Source organism: Aythya ferina, assembly GCF_964211825.1.
Source record: "Aythya ferina genome assembly, chromosome: 3".
Taxonomy (NCBI): Eukaryota; Metazoa; Chordata; class Aves; order Anseriformes; family Anatidae; genus Aythya; species Aythya ferina.
Window position 1 is genome coordinate 113,324,691 of NC_140298.1, and position 21,046 is coordinate 113,345,736.

At 37.1% G+C, this 21,046-nt stretch overlaps 1 long non-coding RNA gene across 1 annotated transcript; it reads right to left on the reverse strand.

Moving 5' to 3' along the window:
• Nucleotides 1–2,803: 2,803 nt before the first annotated feature.
• On the reverse strand, nucleotides 2,804–5,904 carry LOC311433368. Its single transcript, XR_014690716.1, has 3 exons — nucleotides 5,868–5,904; nucleotides 5,379–5,476; nucleotides 2,804–3,274 (listed from the first exon to the last, which is right to left on the reverse strand). It is a non-coding gene; the product is annotated as an uncharacterized lncRNA (long non-coding RNA).
• Nucleotides 5,905–21,046: the final 15,142 nt, after the last annotated feature.

Here is a 21,046-nt window from a genome sequence, read left to right on the forward strand (position 1 = left end):
CATATGTTCTCTTACATCTTTACAGAGACCTTCTTTCCTGGAAGTATGGCTCTGGGTAGACATGAGCACCACCAGTTCTTTGAGGGAGATGTATTTGCAACATGAGAGGGGAAGATCAGGAGCTGCAGAAAGGCAACTGAGCTCCCCGGGCAGGACAGCTCTGCTGAGTCGTGAAAGACAAGGGCAGCTAACTCCTGCTGAGCTTGTGACCATGCTGGCAACATATTTTCTCCAGAGCTGAATGGGAACAGTGAATTAAGATAAAATTCTAAGCTAATTGGATCAGGCTTTTAAAATCACTAATAAAGCACAGTGCGCAGCCTCTTATTGGATTATACAGTAGGCACAGTGACTGTCATGCAGCAAGTGAATTCTCACTTTTATCATAAAAAAGGCAGTGAGGACTTCCATTTTTTTCTCTTCAGGGAACTTTTTCAATGTCAGCTTTATAAACTTCATTCAGAGCCAGAGAACAGTTTAAAAATCTAATAATGGCAAAGAAAGAACTTTTCAAGAGAAATCCCTTGCAAGTACAGTGCCATTGTTGTTCTACATTTTCGTTTGAAATGCCAGCAAGAAACAATTAAGGAGCAGCACTTGTAATGTATAATTGATGGTTTGCAGGTATCTAGAAACTTAGAGCAATTAGGCCCAGGGTGCAACATTACTTATTCATCACCATCTGGAACTTATAACTTTACAAGCCCTGCTACGGTTTATGTTTGTTTGGCAGAAATGGCAAGCTTAGTGTTAAGTGCTGCATTATGCTGCAGAAGGTAAATATTTAATAGTGTCCCGACATAATGCAGCTGAGTGGGATAAGATGAACATGTTGTGTGGTCAGAGTGGAGAAGCAAGTAGATAATGCAAAATATAAGGAACACAATGCCATTCTGAAAGTAAGAGGACAGAAAATACTTCCAAATAAATCTGCAGCATTTCTACTGCATCGATAGAAAGATGTGGCATTTATCTTTGGTCTCAGCATGCATTATATAGTAACAGCTGTGATTCAGCTTTAGATATAATTAAGATAACTGAAAGATCTGTTTCTGCGAAAAATCTAAGAATCTCTGACTCTCTTTCATGTTAAAGTAGAGTCAAACTAAGGATGGATGGGAGTTTTTGGAGGAAATTTTGTCTCCCTAAAACATCATTTCATTGAATATCAAACCTTTTTACAAATTTCCCACTGGGAAAACAAAAACAAAGCCCTAAATCCAGAAAAGTTAATTTATGTCTTCAGTGTTTTCTAAGGGATGAAGTTCCTTGTTGGGAACAGAACTAATTTTTCTTCTATGTTTTAGCACCAATTAAAATCAAAGAGCAATGCTCTAATGAGTGAAATGTTCTAATTTGATCTAACCCAATGTTCCCAAGATCCTGAGATCACAGGGATGTTCAGGAGATTGGTTTGATTCCTGACTAGAAACTTTGAAATTCTCATGGTTCTATAAAACCAGTTTCTGCTTAGCTCTGCTCTGGCCAATCCACCCCAGTTCAGCTCAGATGACATGGCAGTCATCTCCAGCCTGCACATGGAGAAGAATCCTGCAGCTAACAACCTGGAGTTTATTGCTCTGATTTAAAGAAGTTTGATAAGATCCATTTGTTTTTCTGCTCTATCACCTGTCTCACAGATGATTTGACAAGTCCAGTCAGACAGTGTTGAGTATTTTGTAGGCAGATAGGTTGTAACACTATGGCTTAATGGCTTGTCTACAGACGTTCAATGACCATCGGTGCAAAATGTTTATACTAATAAGATAAAGGTCCCATTTTAACAATTTACACTAAATAGGACCATTCAGTTAATACCCTACCAGCCTGAAGTCCTTTGGTATGCAGGTGCTTACAACAAGCTTCCTCAGCAGGAAAAGGACCCACTGATGCAAAACAACTGAGTCAGTTTTAGCTAGCCAGAGTAGCTAATATGGTCAACTCTTTGGAGACTCACACAGAAATGTTGTGATGGGAAGAACCATGCAAACTCTGTCCTTGTTCTCTTAGGGACAGAGCCACAGTGAGTGTCATAGTGTACTGACCATGGGTGATTAGAAAAGAGCTATGTTGTTCTCATCAATGAATATAGCAGCAATATATAAGATTGGTGTTGCCTCATCCACAACATCAACTGAGCACAATCATTGTTCACTTCCACATGTTAATTTATTTTTGCTTAACTACCATTTTGTATAAATTGATATTCCTACATTCTGTTGTTATACTTGATTTGTTTCAAACGTCCTCAACTAAATATGGTTATACAAGCAAACTCTGGCACTTCTGCAACTAGGCTAGTACATCTATACTTTCACTCTTTCAAACAATTCTGGCCCATGAGTCAGTCTACACAAGAATGTAGTATAATATTGGCAGCTTCAGTGTCATTTTTTAATATTTTTTATTATTATTATTTTTTACAGCTCTAGTTCCTGGAATCCAGGGGTGACATGAATGTTTTAGTTTTCATGGTTAAATAGAAGAACAACAAAGAACAAATCTGACCTATAAATTCTAGAATCCTGAAAGTGAATCAACACGACACTTCTACTTTGGTTGTTATTGCTATAATCTTATAATATATTAGGGAGCCCAACTCAAGATGTGTAAGTGTTGGAGGATGATAGTAATCAGACTCCTCAGTGTTTGTCATTTCAACAGACAATATTACAAAGCTAACTGAAGATCAAAGCAAATGAGAAATTTACTTTTGCTTTCTCACATACAGTTGCAGAAGAGATTAAAAGTATGCATGATTAGTATAACAGCATAGAATCATTGGATTATTATTCTCTGCAAATGCCTTAAGCATCATTTATTAATATCACTGAAACATTTAACAGCACATTTTAAAACAATTTACAGGGAAGGAGAATCACAGTTTTATCTCAAACATAATTTTAACCAGGTAGATGATTGTGTTTGGTGCAAGACAAACATTGGTACGTTCTGTTATAAAAAACATTTTGTATATGAGGACTGAGCACGTGGAGACAAATTGTGTGAAGCTAGAGAGTATTAGTATTTATTGCAGCAGGTTCAGGGGTTACTTAAAGTCCTTCCAGTCCTGACACTTCCAGCATCTCTATGACACTTTATAATGTCCCCTCCTCCTTTTTATTTATTTATTTGCTTATTTATTTAAGTATGTGGCCTTAGTGTTTATGCAGAAGATTTTGCTCCCATGAATCAAATACAGTGCGGCAGTGATGTCCAGACTGGGTGCTGAGGGTCTGAAACAATCTGATATTGACTGCCATCAACACCAGCCCTGGAAAAGAAAAAAGGAGAAAGGAGAAAAAAAACTCTTTGTGCAAATACCTTGTGTGGTAACACTTGTTATTTTTTAGCAAATAATGATATTGACTGTCAACAGCTGTAGAGAGATCATCAGCTGCCCATCTCCTCTATTGGGTGTCCCCTGGTTATTTTTAACTGGATTCCTTTTCATCATAATCATCTAGAGCTCTGTTGTGCTGTCCTCTAAAATCTCGCCATTGTATCACTTTTCCTTGTGCAGCATTTGTTACACAACCTATTTTTTTTTCTTTTTTCTTTCTTCCCCAGCCTAGTTTTATTTGTGAAGGTCACAGAGGACTGGCTGCAATAAGAACCCCAAAGCCTTCTCTTTCTTTCTGAATTGTTCTTGCTAATTCAGTGCTGATTGAAGATTGATATAGCTCTGGAGATGAAAGTCTCCTGTCTCCCATCACAGCTCAAGATTCTCCTCAGGGCACTTTTGGCTTGACCTAAGGGTAGTAGAGGTTAGAACCTATTAATCTATTAATTCCTTCACCATTTTCGGATGAATCTCATTACTGTAAGTTTTGGTAATGGTTTTGTACTCTGGAAATCAGTACTCTTAAAACTGTCATCTAACTCGTTCTGGTCACTTGGCTGAACTCACAACTGAGAGCACTCACAACTCAAGAACTCACAACTGAGAGCACTCAGAAAGACAGTTCTATTATTTTTTTCACAATCATCCAGTTGCTGAACTGCCCTTTGAGTCTTCAGGCACAGCCATTGTCAAACTTTCCACTACAAGAAAAGTGACATCTCCTTTCAGTTCAGCTGTGTTCAAGCAATATCACTTGTTTAAAGCTACTCAGGGCCTGGAATACTTCAAAATCCATATACAGGGATCTAGATGAATAATACCTTTGGAGTAGAAAGGCCACACTGCCTTGGATAAATTGCTTTTTCACATGTACAAATCAAGCAGTTCACAGTAAGAGAGCAACAACAAGGCCACAGTAAATCTTATTGGGTCAATCTCTAGTTTATCACAGAAACCTCACTTCCCCTTCAATACTTGCATTAATGGAAGAAAGAGTATCTTTTTATTAAAATACATTTTTTTTTGTATGCAAATACACATGCAAATGCACAATTTCACAATTTAAAAAAGCAATAACTGAGTATTACAGACTTGGCAAACAAGGACACTGTCTGAATACACTTTTTTTAGTATATATTTGTATAGGCGAGCTCGGGTTATTTGTGCAGTTTCATTTTGAAACAGTATTATTATTGCTATTTAGTCCCAGATTGACTTTTTTTTTTTTTTTTTTAAATCATATTTGATCATGGAGAGTTACTCCATTTCACACTGTGTACTACATTCTTCCAGTTTTTCCCTGGTGTTCCAAATACACTTCTCTGCACTCTTTTGTGCAGCTTGTTTTCAGTTGCTTTGGGGCACTGGAAGATGTTTCCTTTGCTTTTGCTAGAATTCAGGGCCTGCAGGTTGACTTGACATTTGTGCAAGAAGTTCAACATATGAACGGCACAAAGGAATACAAAATCATAGTCATCTGGGTTGGAAAAGACCTTCAAAATCATCACTCCAACCATCAACCTGACCTACTGAGCCCCATCATTAGACCATGTCCCTCAGTACCACATCCATGCATCTCTTAAGTAACTCCAGGGATGGGGACTTCCCTGGGCAGCCTGTTCCAATGTTTAACCACCTTCTCCATGAAGAAACTCTTCCTGATACCTAATCAACTCAACTGAACATGAGGCCATTTCCTCATGTCCTATAACTCGTCACCTGGGAAAGGAGACTGACACCCTCCTTCAGGCAGAGCCATGATGTCTCCCCTCAGCCTTCTTGTCTCCAGGTTAATTAATGGCAGTTCCCTCATGTTAAACGCTAAATCTGAAGGCAGGAATAGGCTCTTCCCGGTGTCTTACTACTGGTATGGTAGAGGGAAGAGGCCATCACATTAAAAAAAAAAAAAAAAAAAAAAAAAGTATCCCCAGGGATTTCCTTCTCTTCTAGATTTAAAAACAGGTGTTTAAAAGCAATATTGCAGTAAACAGCTGATGATTACAAATTTAAATCATTTAGATATTTTTGAACCCACCTTTGTCACATATGTTCTTCAAAGACTGTGACTGAATGTCTCTATGGCTAGAAGAGACCTCCTGTATTCAGGTTTGTAAAAAATAACAAACTCTCTCCCTGGACAGAGGATATGATACTAAATTATTTCACACTGGAAACTCCTTGCCAGCCTGTTCTGATTCCTGAGATGGTAGTTATAGAAATGAACAGCAAAGAAAAAAATATATTTTATATTCTTACAGACATATCAAAAATACCTTTTTCTTATTTCATAAGTTATCATGAGCCTGCTTACTCAGCTGTGTAGAAAGGGACTTTGGTTGTCACTTTTGCTCTTAAATCACAGAACAGAAATAAGTAAGAAATCACTGGGCTGAGGCTGGAGCTGTGCAGCACAGCATCTAATAATTCTCCAAACATATGACCGAAACTGTGGGCAGAACAGCCAGAAATAAAACCCAGTGCACATTAATGCTTTTGTTCCCACTTTGCCTTTTCAAACACTTACAAAGCTTTCCTCTTAACCCTCTGTGTTTTCAGCTTCATCTCCGAAACACAAGTTTATAATGAAGGCTGGGAGGAGGTCCCATTAAAGTAAAACCCTGCAAGCATGTGCTTAATTATATAAGAATGTGCTCGAGTTTGTCCCTACTCAACAAAGTGCTAGGTGTTTGCTGAAGTATTCAGCTGTCTTGAGACCTTATTAACAGATGTACAGATTTACACTGAGGCTGTCTTTTTTAATAAAGGTGAATGCCCTTGGCTTTATGCAATCCTATCCAATCTAGGCTGACTGAGCTTTTGGTGTGATGAGGAGTAAAGGGCTTTACAGTCATTCTGTATCTGAATTAGCATTGCTCCAGGTTTGATCACTGTTTTTTTAAAGGTCATGTATGGTTTTTCCTAACCTTTTTTTTTTAAAAAAAAAAAAAAAAGGAAATGAGAAAAAGGCTTGATATTTGTCTGCTGATTGCAGAAACATGGTTTCTGTTTAGGAATATTAAGGTATTTGAATTCAAATTTAAAACATACAAACATGTTGCATCTGCCCAGTAATGGTACTTGGTTTCCTAACCAGGTTTTCCTCTTTTATCTGGCTATGAGCATACCACAGGGAAACGTTCTGTGTAAGCTCTAGAGACTGTCATTCTGTTTTTCAGCCAAGTTTCACTGTCAGCTAAGAGTGCTGAAAGTAATTTTTATTTTTATGGCCATTCCATTGCCTGAGATACCTGGGACAGCATAGTGGAACCTATTAAAGCTATATTTACATCCTTGTGTACATCTAAATATGAACATTATCAGTCTGACACCTCCTTCATTGCAAACCTAACCCTATTTCACACTTAGTAGGATTTGAAAATTGAAATGAGAATAGCTTAAGCAAATATTTTACTATCAGGTTCCACTCGGTGGCAGGTAGACATGCAGACACCCAGACATGCTGGTGACAGGTCTGCTGCTCCTGCCATCAGATCATTTCCTTTTACCTGGCAATTTTCTTAGGTAATGGAAATTGTCATTTCCCCAGAGCAAAGCCAATTTCCATCTCTCAAGAAAATAGATGTGGCTCCTGTACTGGGAGGTCGTAGGTAGGAAGAGATCCTTCAACAGATGGTATTAGACTAAATTCTGTATCTTAACCATACCAAACATTTCCAAATAATTACAGAGACAGTAATTCCAAAGACAAGCCTGGAGAATCATAATGTTCTTTCCTGACTGCTTTTCTTAGCTACCTTTATTGAATATAGGCTGTTGTAACAGATGCAGGCATTCAGATTGACATTTAATTTATCCTCTGAATTAAAAAAAAAAAAAAAAAAGGATGATAGAGTTTAGTTCCAGTTAAAATGCCAGCACTCTGTCACTAAGCCTTATTTCTATCAAAGTCACATTAGTATTCAGCTGTTTATAATTAGCTGATCTTCCCATGCAAGCTACCTCAATAAACAGTTTAATAACAATGAAAAAAACATGTGGGCCTACCCTTCTTGGGGAAGAACAATTAATTATGTTGAGAAATTAAGCTGAAAACAGATTACTCAAACAATATATTTCTCTTGATTTTAAGTAATGAGCTGTAAAATCTAATCATTGTGCCTCCAAGGGAGCTGTACTCTTGGGTTAGAGCAAATACCATTTGGTCCATCTACCTGAAAGACTGCTGACAGATAGGGCATTGTGCTGTTATCTGTCTATACTTAATTAGAGATGTCGTATCTATACATACATTGTCTACTGAGCATTGAGGACATATATAAATAAAGATGTTTATTGCAATAAGGACATACTAAATGTAGCCAGAATAGAGTGATGGGTAGAAAGATGTTGATAAGAAATTCAATTTTATAGTTTTTCCAATACACGGTCTGTTTCTGGATTAATATTTTGTTTCATTTTAAAAACAAACAAACAAAAACTCACAAACTCATGCAACCAACAAATAATCTAATCCCAGAGATAACAGAAAGGATGTAGAATTCAGAGGGGAAAAAATGTACTGTTCAGTTAACTGGTATGTAAGTTCCTGATATATGCATCTTGGCAGATACCGTTAGTGCTCAAACTCTTTTGTCACCCTCAGTATTTCTCATGAACATAGAAACTTAATTGGAAACAGAATTCTTAGCTTTTTATTTTTATTTTTATTTTTATTTTTATTTTTATTTTTATTTTTATTTTTATTTTTATTTTTATTTTTATTTTTATTTTTATTTTTATTTGAGGTTTCACAAATCACACATGCAGACTACCTAACATGTCCTGACAGATGACAAGTGGCATGTTATGGGCTGTATCTGCTACAGAACAGCTTTTGCACAGCCCTCACCAGTCCTACACAGCACTCATTGTATGCAATTACTTGCCCATGTTCAATGAATTTGGATTTTCTTAAAAAGTGCCTTGCTTTTCATCACTAAGAGAATGATATGCAATCTGGGCTACTACAGACGGCTGCTTGTTGAAATGGTTAAAATAAAAAATAAAAATGAAAAAGTCAATATTTGAAGTTAAATCTTTGGAAGCTGTGACTGTACATAATATGAAGAGAATAAATTTTATTTTCATCTGAGATTCCTAGTTTAAAGACATATCTAGCACAAAAGCAGAAAAGATAAGAAGTTTCATGTGAATTATGACATAGCATAGCTCAGAAATCATGGCCTTATTGCTGTGAATTCCTGGGAAGCCACAAAGTGACAAGGAAGCAAGAAGGACATAAGACATTTTCATATTTTAATTGACAGAAAACTTTTTGTCTATTACGGTGGTTGTATATTCACTAAATAAACTGGTCTTTGATTTCCTAAGGGTATACTTCCAGTACAGTGAATGGTCCGTGTCAAAACCTAAAGCACTTGGACTCAATAAAGAGATGAAAAAGATTTATGTGTGAGTTGGGGATCAAAATTTGGCTTAGCCACTGAAATGGAGCATATCTAAATTGAAGTAGATGACATTTTCACTGCATTTCACACCTGTTTTTCAAACTGCTGTCCTCAGAAAGCTTATTTATTGGTCAGGAAATTCTGTTTGTCAGAAACAAGAAGCCCAGTGGTGGCTGAGAGGACAGGAAAAGAATGTGTCAAATGAATAATTACTCTTTGCTACTACAAAGAGCTGTAAAAGAGTTCATGGAACAAAATGAACTGAAATGAGGAAATCCAAGGGAAAAAATCATGGTGAAGGGATAATTGATATCAAAGCTCTAGATCTCTCTGTCCATATTAAATATACACAATGAAGACAGATTACAGGGTTCTGGTAATAGAATGTTATCACATATGTCCAAATGAAAACATCTGGAGAGCTGTAGATTTAGAGCAAAGTTTCTCTTTTCCTATTTTCCCCACTCCCCTAAGAGCACTTTGTTTTTCATAGCACCAATCTGAAAGAGGTCAGGTTTCTAGAAGAACTCTTTCCTCTTTGCAGGCATCCTTAAACTGAAAATAATGACATTTGTGGCAGTACAAATGCACCAAGGGTAGAGCACATATTAATTAAGGCAGGTTCACAGAGCAGCAGTTTCTGCTGAAGCTGGCCATTTTTTTATGCTTTTATCCATTATAACTGCCTGTTTTCCCAGGAGACATCTTATCAGGCAAACATTGTTCTGGCATCCCAGAACATGACAGACTGTCATTAGATAAAGGGGAAGGTTAATAAAATAGAAATCCAGGTTACAAGCAATGTTTTAGCCAGAGGCATCCCATGGGTTGCAGTGAAGCAAACAGCAGACTAGTTAAATGCAGCAAATTACAGTCAGCAGAAGAGTGCCAAATATCCAGCTCTTATTTTATAACATTCACATGCCAGCAGAATCTCAAATTCTTTTTGTTGAGATCTTTGGACTGAGCTTGCTTTGGTCTGCAGATTCCCATTTCAATATCCTGGCACACTGGTGAGCACAGTGAGTTAGAAAGGCCTACCTCAAAAGCTATTATGTGAGGATAACATAAGCAAGGAAGGCTTTTTCCCCCCTTTTTTCTATTTCTTTTCTTCAAGCAATGCTGGAAAGTCCTGTCAGAGCCTGTGGATGTCAAATGGAATCACAGCTCATAAGCCTAGAGCAGAGCAAGTAACTTCTCTGATCGACCAATTTTCTACTTTACTGTGTTTCAGGATGATTCTGGCAACAGCAACTATTTCTGCAAAGGGAGTTTCTTTTTCTGCTAGACACTGTTGAGAGGCCTACAAAAGTGGCCATTGCCCCCAGTGAATCAATATAATGTGGAAAAGACACAGCTTAGTGGCCCAGAGCTAAGTTTTTTTTTTGTTTTGTTTTGTTTTGTTTTTTCTCTTCTTCAGAAACCTCAGAGGAAGATTAGGATGAGGAAATAGAAAGATTGCCATGTATGTAACCTGAACAATGTACCATGTTTTCTGGTCTTCATAGCAATATCAAGCCTTCAAAATATACTTGAAGAAAAAATAGTGATTGCTTAGATTTTATAATGCCATTTACAAATTTTGAGAGAGGAAGAGAGGAAGTAACATTATGAGTATCTACGGTGAGTTAGCTCCAACTGATTTATCTTCAACTTATGAAGAATCATAAGGAGAAAACAAGGAAACTTTATTGCAGCAGTAGAGGAAGATCTTTAAGGGGATTATAATTGTGTTATAGCCTCAGTGCTGATTTACACCAACTGAGGATTTGGCCTTACATCTCTATCCTGGCAGATTTGTCTTAACTCTACTGATAGAGATTTTCTGTGACTACATTTGGTCTGATTTTCTGAATTTAATTTTCAACCCCTATTGCCCATGAACTATGGTAGCTGCCATGTGCTGCTACTGCAGGCTCCAGTAGAAATATTCAAAAGCCTCTCCTCCCTTCTGATATATGAAGAAATGTCCTCTACCACAAGTCAGCTAGAAGGCTAACCTGTAATGGTCATAACAGGCTGGTGCACCTGTGGGGGTGGGATTTCAAAAGAGCTGATATAACTTCACTGTGTTTTCCTTCAAACTTGTGCTGGGTCATTTACAGTCAGAATTAGGTTCACATGGGGCTTTCCAGAAACTTGTTTTACTTCTGAGGTGTCCAGGGCAGAAGAAAATAGCAAAAAGCAGCCAAAGGAGATGCTGGAGAGAACTACATGCAAGTCATATTTTTGTTTTATTTTTGAACATGAGGAGGATGGGTGCAATTCAAGTGTATGACTGGGAATAGAAGACAGGAGGTGAATGCTTACAAGGATGGGAGAAACTCAAATGAAAAGAAGGCAAAAAGGTTTTTGAAAATTTCAACTGTAGTTGTCAGGACATTTTCCAGTCTCCCCAAGTCATCACAGGAAAAAAAAAATCATTCCACTGTCACTGTCATCTAAATTTCATATAAATGTCCAATACAGAAGAACATGCAATGCTTCTCTCCCAAGAAACTGATCCTGGAGACTTACTGCCAAAATTAGTATCTGCATGCATGCTTAACCTATTGTTTCTCAATATTATACCTGTATTCATATCATACCCTAGTTAAACCTGTGGCACTTATGTCTGCATGTCTGGATTTCCTTCTCTTACCTTACACTACATACTACAGACAAGTAATTATTTTAACCCCTGCCTTGCCATTTTCTAGTTTTATTTTTTTGGTATTGCCTAGCACTTGTCACATCCTTTGGGATCCTTGAGGCTGCTCTGCACCTCACTTCTAAACTGAGGACAATCTCTAGAAATTTGTTGGCCCATGTTGTCTTCACTGATACCACCTTGGTATTGCCAAGCTGCTTGGATAAATCAAGGCAGGAGGAAGGTGAGTGTGAAAGACTGCCAGGATGGTGGCTGTGAAGCTTGTGGCAGTATCTTACTGTTTAGTACATTACAGCTATGTGGAGTGAAGGTTTAACATTACACTTTTGCTGACTGCTGTACAAGAGAAACTGGAATTCAAAATAAATATACAAGAGAAAGCAGAGCAAACACTCCCTCCAAGTATACCTTTTATAAAACTATCAAGTTTCTCTGTAAGTTAAAGTTTTAATGTCAATCTATTCAGCAGAGTGTTTAGGCATATATTAACCTTCTGGGTATACTTATAGCTCCTGATAAGGCTCCTTTATCTCTAAACAGGAATTAAGTACAGCTTAAAGTGTTCTCTTAAACAGAACTTCAGTATATACTAGAAGGTCTGTGTACAGTTTTTTCCTACAAAAGACTTTACTGACTTCTAACAGTTTACCTTATTCCCCTATAAGTTCCTGGTATTGCTTCTTTCCAAAAGAAAGAAAAAATCCTCTGTACTTTGCTGCTGAAAAATCATCTTGATCTGATGTGCTGGTAGAAACTGGATATAAACAATGATAGGTGTATATATTCCTTCACAAAGGCAGTGAGAACCCATCCATATGGAATTTTCTGCTCTCAGTAGAAATGCTAATCGACATTTCTTTGTTGTTGCTGCATTATCAGCAGTCTGCAACAAGAGAAAAAGTACCATCATGCAGATTTGCTGCAGAGAGCAGCATGCTGCAGGATCAGGATACTGCCCAGTAATTCCTGTTTTATTTTCCTTTCATCACTGTTGGTGTGCTAGACGTGTAAAATCTCCTGGAGGAGGTAAGCATTTCCAATGTGAAGAGTTCAGTTAATGCTCAGTGCTTATTTTACTGAGCGTTGTTGGATGGACATAGTAGTGGACATATGGGCAGATAAAGAGGCTAATAGGTTGGAAACCTGTCGTTCAGCAACTACAGAAACCCTTTCTCTATTGAAACCCAGAATATGTGTGAGGTAGCTTGGTATGCATGCATACCTCTACTTTGTTACTATTTTAAAGCAAAAGCAGACTGCTACACTAGCTACCACAATGGAAGTTCATACCATAGGTTACATTTTTGTTTGATTACATCTCACATTATAATACTCAAATTGAAGCAGCTTTCTTAAATAAAAGCATTCAACAAATTTTGCTTCTGAATTATACACACCATAGGGGAAACAACAGCAAAACTTAGTTATTGAATACTGCAGATATGGGAGCATGGTTTCTCTGAGAAACATAAGCTTTTCTAATAGCTAATCTTAAAGAAGTTAAGCAGTGATTTGATCACAGCCTGTGATCAAATACAAACATAATATTTCTTGTGGTCATAGGTGCTTCATTACAACAGAGGAATATTTAAGATGCAGCACCTAGGATCAAAGCTAGACAAACAGAAATAGTTGAATTTATGCACACTGGGGAGAATTACCATTGCAACAATTTAGAAAGCACAGTGCACTTTATAAGACTGAAAATCTTTCACAAACCAAAAGCTCTGAAAACCTAAATATAGGCATTAAACTCAATTAAATAAATGACCTCCTGCAGAAATGATAGTAAGATCCTGAGATTCTGTGTCCAGTGCTGCATGGGAAATCAAAGGGTATAATCATAATGATTTTTGTCTTTCCCTCTCTTTGAGCTATGTTGTAGTAAAATCATTTACTGGACAGGATTTATATATACATATATTTATTCATAATAAATATTTCTGCATGATTCCTCAACTATTGAATAACTTTCACATAGATTTTAAGTCCCTTGACTTAAGTACATGGTTTGCAGAGGAGGTTTATTTGCCCAGTACGAAGCAGATGTCTTGTCCTTTGAAGACATTCTATTTTAGAATGAATGCAGTAATTTAAAAACATGAGGCCAGCTTTGAGATTTTGACTGCTTTCTATATCTTGCACCAGTAACTTCCCTTTAATTGCTCCTCAAACTTCTTTTTCAACTCCAGTTTACCAAAATACTTTTCATCTTTTGAGATTCATAGGACATACTTACTGGCATACCACATGATTATTTTATAGATGAAAGACTTTTCAAGTTCTGAAATATCTTCTAACATTATTTTGGAAAATCAAAACTTAAAAATGTTTTGACATAGAAAGACCCAGAAAAGCAAAATGTTCTGCTTTCATTCCTTGCTAAATTACTTTGTGTATTACCTGGAAGGCTGGATGTTAAGGGTTATTTGCTCAAAGGTAGGTGTTGCTACAAAATGCAGTGTAGTGTAAATATATACGAACTAGCTCTAAACAAATTAACTTGTGGAGTACTGAGGCCACATCAGCTAAGTAGAATTATTTAGCACAGCAGAGAATTGATCAAAATCTGTATTTTTTAATTCCTCCAATATTCAGTCCAGTCCACTGACAGTTTTTAGGACTGCTTAAAGAGCTCATCATTTGAATGATATATCACCTAAAAAGTGTAGTATAATCTCTGAAGAATTTGGTCATTATTGTATCATGTTCAGAAGTTTAATAGCCATAGCATGTTGTGAAGTTTGGGCTTGGTACAGGTGACCAACCAGACACTGATGGGGCCACCTATAACACATTCCCTTCTGGGGTAAACTATACCATACTTTGTGTTTCTAAAAAGCAATGAATAGTAGTAAAAAGTTGAATGAATGAGAACTCTATCAAAGCTTTTCTTTTTTTCAGGTCAACAGAAATCTGTAGACAATATCCCATCAAGAAACAGCATTTGATTTGAGGACTTTTTTTTTTTTTTTTTTTTTTTTTTTTTTCCTGTTGTGTGATTAAAGGAAAAAAAAATGTTCAAGCACTTATAAGTATTTGTCCACAAAGATCCAATAAAAATAAGACATATTTTAGAACAACGCTATTAGGACAGAATAAAAGGATACTTCAGATTAGATGCTACTCAGTCAGTTCCAAGATCCTGTTTTATCTGTAAGTGCAGCCTGCAGGCTTAAAATCCTTGCAGAAAATAATTCATAATGGAATTGCTTTCTATGTGAATCTTATCACAGCATACACTACTCTGTATGCCTAAACTATTTTGGCATGAAGCCTTTTTAAAAGCCTTGGCATTGGCATGACACTGATAAAAATGAATGATTTACAAAATCATATTAACATTCATAAAGAGGAAATGAGGAAAGTTCTTGATTAAAAAGCTGTTTTTAATTAACTAGGGTCTAAATATTAGCTTAAAGCATGCTGATACATTTGTGAACATTATCAGAGTACTAATGTAGATAAAACTGTCATTTAAGATGGGAATCAACTTCAGAGACCTAGGGCTTGACTCAGTTGCCTAAACAGAAGTATCTCGTGCTATCTGAGATTTCCTGGAGTTTCCTGTCTAGCAGAATGTTGTGGTGTCCCCATATAGATGTCCTGAATACTCTAGGACATCTCAGGTGGCTCTACATGGATATGTTTAGATAAGAGTTACATTCCCAAATGTAAGTGGCTTGATTCAATTGTCAGTGTATGGGTATGTACCTGACACTCCGCAAGCTCTTGCTTGATTTCTGGCTGATGCTCCAAAAGGACATTGGTTTCCTATAAACCTCATGGCATATCATAGACCGTTTGTGTGGATGTCTCATATCCTAGGATGACCCCAGTGGTGACAGATGTCTGCATGTGAATATCTGTGTCTAGGTTTCTCTGGTGTAAGGATCCACTCGACGAGCCAGATGTTACAATTGCCTGAGCAACTGTTTTACCCTAGTGCTGTTTATTGGTGGAAACACCAGGGTACCCAAGCCTTGACCTAATTAAAAATTCCTACACTAGGATATATGGCCTGAGAAAATGACTCTTTGTCCCACGTTATGTAAATTGTGATCTGACATTTATCTTCAACCAACATTTATGAAAGAAGCAAATATACTATATATTGTAATCCTTCGGTAGAATATGATATACAACAAAACTCAGGCATAATGTACAACTGCAGACCAATGAAGAAGGAATAAGTAGACTCTTACAGCAGCTATATGAAACTAGACTCAAACAAATGTAAGGGTGAGGAAGAAATCAGCATCATCAGGTTCTGCAGTTCATGGGGGATATCCAGGATGCTGACATCTGCTGTGACAGCCTACCTAAGGAGGAATGACCTCAGGAGTCCTTGTACAATCAAAGGATCACCAGGGCACCAGAGAAGGTGAAATATCATTTGTTTAATATATCAGCTAGGGTAACTACATTTCATTAATTTATTTATTTTTATTGCAATTAGCTAGGTTCTGGGATCCATGCAGTCTGTTTTCCTCTGGTACAAACAAGTATCTTGCTTAAAATCCAGTTAGTGTAACTTACTGCAGTAAGAGAATGTGTAGCACTGTGAACATGATTTTGCCATTATTAGCATAGGCCATGGGCTTTGCATTGACCTTACACTGCAGGTCTCAACATTTTTCTGAATTTGTGTTGCCCTGAGCTGATTTTTGATTGTTTTAGCAGTAATGGGGATTATCCAATGATCAAGTACAGAATCAGAGAATCATGTAGGTTGGAAAGACCCTGAAGATCATCAAGTCCAGCCATCCACCTACATACCAAATCCACCACTAAACTATGTCCCTAAGTGCCACATTCACAAGTTTCTTAAATATCTCCAGGGCTGGGGACTCCATCCCATCACTGGGCAGCCTGTTCCAATGCCTAACCACCTCCTGTGAAGAAATTATTTCTGATATCCACATTTCCTCATGTCCTATCACTTGCCATCTGAGAAAAAAGGACACCCTCCTCCCTGCAGCTTCCCTACAGGCAGTCATGAAGTCTCCCCTCAGTCTCCTCTTCTCCAGACTAAACAGCCCCAGTTCCCTTGGCCCCACCTCATACATCTTGTTTTCTAATCCCTTCACCACCTTTGTTGCTCGTCTCTGAAAGTGCACCAGCAATTGAATATCTGTAGCTACTGCCTAACTAGATTTAACTTAGCTCTGTGAATACTATATATATTAAAGGTCTAAAATAGACCTGGGGGAAGGGTGAGACTACTGCATAACTTTAATTAATAGCTATTGCTAAAGATATACAAACTTTAGCTGGGAGCCAGTGAGGAAAGGCTGGATACACACACTGTGTTAGCAAACATTTAAAAATAATTCCAAGAAAATGCAAAACGGAAGACAAACCCTCATGATCTGTATCATACTCTTCTTAGCAAGAAATATGGGACTCTGACAAACAGTTGCGTTTCCCTCCTTGCCATTCTTGAGATTAACTGACACTGCCAGCCTTGGGATCTAAGGGGCATTGGAAGGATGAGAACAAGTCCAGAAAAAAAAAAAAAAAAAAAAAAGACAATAGGAAGTTTAAATGTAATAATTTTGAAAGCATTAATGACATTCTTCTGTAGTAATTAGATCATTTGGCCTATAAATATTAACATCATTGTAACTGGACTAATAATAACACTTTTACTACACTATAAAGATTATAAGTTAGCCTAACAATAAATCTAGGCTTCACACAGAATATATTTTCCCCTTTGCTGTAATAAGATTTGAAGTGTAGTAAGTAAACAAGAAAAAAAAGAGGTTTTTACCTTGCATGAAAAGAATGTTTGCTCTGAAGTTCAGGAAGGGATGAGAGGCAGAGTTATTGAGAAATTCTGAGTGAAGATGAAAAGAACAGACCTATTTCCAGATCATTTATTTTCTTCTGTATGGGGGTGACATGGAAATTAATTGTCACTTCCAAGGGGTTATTTCTGGTAAAATAGTGTGGGGCCTACAGCTGTGATGAGACATCAGTGATCCTTATAGTTCTTGGAATGTGTAAGGGAGATGGAACTTTAACTAGGAACACAGCTGTTTTAGATTTGATTCTAACTGATAAAGAGAAAAAGATGGAAGATAGTTTCAGTGAGCAGAGCTATAAAATGAAGGAATCATTATTAACAACAACAAAAATAAAAAGTGGCATAAAAAAGCCCAGTGAACTTGGACAGAAGCCCTTCATAACTAGAGAGACGTGGTGGCAAGTAGTCTTGAAAGGATTGACAAAGCTTAAACAGCTTGAAATCAAATCAGTCAGATAATCAAAGGCACAACAGTGAGCTATATAAATGAAGAGAATAATACAAAGCAGGTAAAGAAACCAATTAATAATTCAATTGAAAATTAAGTATGAGCTTCAATTGAAATGAAATGGTAGTCCATGGCTACCTGTGGACCCTAGTTTAGCTAAGATGTCCACAAGCGTTGGCTACAATGCCACAACCAGCTAACATTGCCCATGGTAGCTGCATCAGCTACAGGCCAGCTGAAATAGCCCAGGTGTCTAAGTGGCACTAGATACATGTGTTCAGGCAATCCAGATGTTACCACAAAACATCTAAATGTGATGCTCATACATAGATGCCAATACCTGAGGTGATCTATAAGCATCTATTTTGTTCAGTGGAGATCTCAGGTTCAGTTCAGTTGCTCAGACATAGGCATCTAGCAGTATTCAAGAAGACCAAGGGTTACCAGAAGCTGACACAGGATCTACAGACTTGTGTCCTTCTGAAGAGGCATCTGGGCACCTGATGTAGTATCCTGTAAGGCCTAAACTGAAACTAGATGCCTATGTTAAGACAATACCTCTATTAAAAGTAGTAGCCAAGATGGTCATTCAGCTTTCCCTGAAAGAAATGCTTGAGGAACAATTCACCTACATACACACAGACATCTCGTGACCTCTGAGGTGCCTTGAAGTATTTTACTCAACTTCACAAGCTGTCTCATTAGGGAATGAGTTTTCCAGAAGACCTTTTCACATCTGTTTTTGAAAACAATTTAGATAGTTGAGGATGTCCAGGCACCTATGTATAATTAAAAAAATATCAACAGAAACGTGACCAGTGAGTTAAGAGAGGTGATTCTTACCCTTTACTCTGCTCTCATGAGACCCCACCTGGAATACTGCATTCAGCATTTTATTGCTGTTTGAGTTACCCTACAGCATCCACACAACCTCCAAATGTCATGGATCACGAAATCCAATTTCCTGTGACATATCTGCTCACTCTGTGATTGTGTCCAAATGGTACTAAATATCTGTGCTCAGATAACTGATGTGAATTCTAAAGGAATTTTATCAGAACATCTGGAAGGACCTGAAAACTAGACATAAAGCACATGGAAACCCATCATAAGATCAACTTCCAGCAAGAACCTGCATCTCCTGAGGTTCCTCCAGCCCTGGATCATTTAATGCCCCAATAATAATTAATAAGCGATTACAGTTGATACACAGCTTTAACTCTCACTGCATGTGGTTGAAACTATTTCCTTATTTTTCCCAATGTCTGGTGGCAAAATTACAACTCAACCTGCACAAAAGAGGTTCTCCTTGGCAAGGATGAAACTTTAAGTAGTGTTTGATCGTCTCCCTGGTAAGATTAGTGCCACATTACTGCTCAATGCAGAGCAAGTTAATGTGCTAGGAGCTCCCAAACGTGTGTTTTTAGATGATGTATATCTTTAGTGTACCTTTAAAGATTCATACCTTTAGCCCAACAGAACTGAGGTTTTGTAACATACTCTGAACACATATCTAATGTGGCTGATACAGGAATATGTTATTTCTTATAGCTGATGTTAATAAATATAGCTAATCTCATTCAAATGTCTTCTTTCTCTATTCTGTTCCATGGAAGCTCTAATTTAGCATTCTCAACATCTGTGATTCCCTGCATGTGAAATATACTTTCTCAATGCAGGCTCTTTATTTAAAGAGGCCTGTAGTTTGCTGTGTTGTATAAAAACATACTCTAGTTCCTTGGAAGAGTTAAGCAGATAGATTTTTTCTATCGCAGAAAGCAATTAAGCATAAACTTAAGGTTCAATGAAATCAAACTAGGCATGCATGCAAGTGCTCTATTGAACTGCATCACATTTTAATTTTTTCAGGTTCTGTTGATGATGTCTTATGATGCTCTAGGCTTTTGATCCATAACAAAGTCTCTTTTACATGGGGCATTATAAAAAGAACACACACAAATGCCTAGGAAAGATTATAGAAACAGAATAAGAATGAAGTTTATATTTCCATAATATATTCCCAGGCTCTGATATTTCCTGAGAACTGTACAGTCTCTGTGTAGTTCATAGCTTCAGTGTAATGTTCTTTTGCCCAGTTTTCATAGAAGACTGTGTAAAACTTGTGGTACCTGCAATATCCACTGGTCAAGCTCTCTATATCTAATTGCATTTGGTGAGAAAAATTGCTTTCTGATTTGATTTGAATCTGCCACCCAATAGCTTTAGTAGGTGACCCCTAGTTCTTCCTATACCAGAGGAGGTAGTAAGTAATAATATCTTATTGACTCTCCTTATTGTTCATTATTTTATGTCCTTCAGTAGTAGTCTCTTCTAGACTGAAAAGTTGAAGATAGACAAATCTTAGTTGCTCTTTGCAGGGAAGTCATTCTATCCTAGGAGTCATACATTTCACCCTTCACTGTATTTCCTAGCTTTATAGTATAATTTCTGAGGTACTATGAGCAAAATCTCTCTCTGTTTTAGGATAATCATGTAAAGACAAAATAATAATTTACTAATAACAGGGCTATTTCAATCAATGTTGGGCAGATAGTCCTACTGAATGATTGGATTAGGATTTACTTCTAAAAATCTGGTAGCAGAAAAAGATTTTTATTGCTTTTTAGTACACAGTCAACATTTTATCAAGCACTCATCCATCATAATATCTAAGGTGTGTGCGAAGATCACCCACTGCTACTAAACTGTAGCCTGCACTTTATGTGCATAACAATATGTGCGTTTCAGCTGAAACCTGAAAGTTGAAAGACCTGACTACACACATACATTACTAGATCCAGTCATCCAGTTACTAAGCATAATGCTGTCTGCTTTGGTTTACCAGAGACAGTCCTGTGCATCTCACAGATATTACAGATATCACATATATTGCAGAATGAACACAACAGGGCACCTCAAAAGCACTTGGTATTTATGCCTACTCAACTCAGCTTTCAGTGTTTGTTGCTAAAATGTAGCCGGGAAGGGGAACCATTATGCTATTCCACTCCACTGTTTGTCTTCTGGGTACAATAATTCAGTCCTCATGATCACTTAGTTACTGCTAAGATTGGTCAAAGAAATTAAAGAAAGTTGGCCAAAAATATGATGAATTTTTATTTTTTTTTTTTTAACGAAGAAGTATTTTTCCTCTTTTTCCCTGTTTATTTTTCAGCACTATAGTAAAATAGAGCCAAAAACTATCCAAATTCCTCCTGGAAATAAATTTTCCAGGTCATGAAGCATCTAAAATTTATGGATACTGTTTGATGACATATGACCTTGGAACCACAACATTAATTAGGATTTATTAGGATATTGAATAACCATCACACCAAGGGAAAAGGAACTATATTCTAGGAGAAAACAAACAAACAAACAAACA